Source organism: Schistocerca americana, chromosome 10, assembly GCF_021461395.2.
Source record: "Schistocerca americana isolate TAMUIC-IGC-003095 chromosome 10, iqSchAmer2.1, whole genome shotgun sequence".
Lineage (NCBI taxonomy): Eukaryota > Metazoa > Arthropoda > Insecta > Orthoptera > Acrididae > Schistocerca > Schistocerca americana.
In genome coordinates this window covers 140,331,369-140,333,123 of record NC_060128.1, presented here as the reverse complement: position 1 = coordinate 140,333,123, position 1,755 = coordinate 140,331,369, and the positions used below count along the sequence as shown (strand labels likewise).

At 42.5% G+C, this 1,755-nt stretch overlaps 1 pseudogene; it reads right to left on the bottom strand.

Annotated features, from left to right (window-relative positions):
• Nucleotides 1-331: 331 nt before the first annotated feature.
• LOC124552788 lies at nucleotides 332-449 on the bottom strand (annotated as a pseudogene).
• Between the last annotated feature and the right edge of the window lie 1,306 nt (nucleotides 450-1,755).

Sequence of the window (1,755 nt, the reverse complement as noted above, 5' to 3'; positions counted from 1 at the left end):
CTGTAACGCCCACCGCATGAATGCCACTAATCGAGCAAAATCAGTATTAGAGTCTTACAAAATTGTGATAATAGTAACGATCTTGTGAAAATAATTTAGTTTTGTTACTCAAACAGAATCGAGTCGTTTATTGTTAAACTCTCCGTCCGAAGAGGCCTTGGCAGGCCCAACGGCACCGACCGGCCGCCGTGTCATCCTGGATGCGGATATGGAGGGGCATGTGGTCAGCACACCGCTCTCCCGGCCGTACATCGGTTTACGAGACCGGAGCCGTTACTTCTCAATCAAGTAGCTCCTCAGTTTGCCTCACAAGGGCTGAGTGCACCCCGCTAACCAACAGCGCTCGGCAGACCGGATGGTCACCCATCCAAGTGCTAGCCCAGCCCGACAGCGCTTAACTTCGGTGATCTGGCGGGAACCCGTGTTACCACTGTGGCAAGGCCGTTGGCATTTATTGTTACCCTTCAGCCAATTTAATTTTCCCAGTCCTGAGGCAATTACCCCCAGGTTGGGAACCACTGCTCTAGAAACAAGGGACACGAATGGCGAAAAACGGTCACATATCGTTGAAAATAACAATCTTCGCGCGGACGTAAACCTTTTCTGATGATATGTGGACTGTCCGTTTAGTCTTAAGTTGTCTGATTATGGCCTAGAAAGTCGAATGCCGGTTACACCTAAATATAAAATAAGTCCTATTTTGGAACTCGGTATTGTTAATTAGATTTAGATTAGATTAGATTCAGTTTTCGTTCCATAGACGCAAAAATGAGATATTTCTCGTGGGTGTGGAACATGTCAGAAAGTATAACATAAAAAACATACAGCATTTGGATATAATACTTACCATCATGATAATTTGTCGGGAGATTGTTAAAATCGGTGAATACGATACAGTAAACTGGAACAGCTAATATCTGCAAAATTAGTACTCTGTCAGACGAAACATTGTTACGCACTATTAATAAATTCATCATACACAGAATACCTAATCTTGACTGTTCTGACCAAATGCTGTCAAAACTAAAATCTAACAGACATTTTTACTCAAACTGGCCTAACAGTCTTTGTTAAGATATTCATCTAAAGAGTAGAAGGAGTGCCATATCAAAAAGTTTCTGCGCCGGCCGGGTTGGCCGAGCGGTTCTAGGCGCTGCAGTCTGGAATCGCGCGACCGCTACGGTCACAGGTTCGAATCCTGCCTCGGGTATGGATGTGTGTGATGTCCTTAGGTTAGTTAGGTTTAAGTAGTTCTAAGTTCTAGGGGACTGATGACCTCAGAAGTTAAGTCCCATAGTGCTCAGAGCCATTTGAACCCATTTTTTTGTAATCCCAGAAATTTAAGTGTCAACTTGTTCGATCTACATATATGCTGGAAGTACATCTCTTACAGGTTCTGAACTGCATATAGTGGGCCTTTCAAAGTTTAATGACGGTGAATTAGCTTTAAGCCACTTATTAATGTCAGTGAAAATTTTATTAACAGCTATTTCTAAATCTGCACTTGACTTGCTACTTATTGCAATGTTTGTATCATCTGTAAACCAAACAAATCTTTCATCTGGCAATGTAACAGACGAGAGGTCATTAATGTACACAAGAAAAAGCAATTGACCGAAGATGGAACCTTGAGAAACACCACATGTAATTAATTCCCAATCAGACGAAGACTGTCTGATTACCGCACACTATTTCGCAACAGTCTGTTCAATTTATAAGGTTGGGCCACATTAATATGGCCACCTGCCAAAAGTC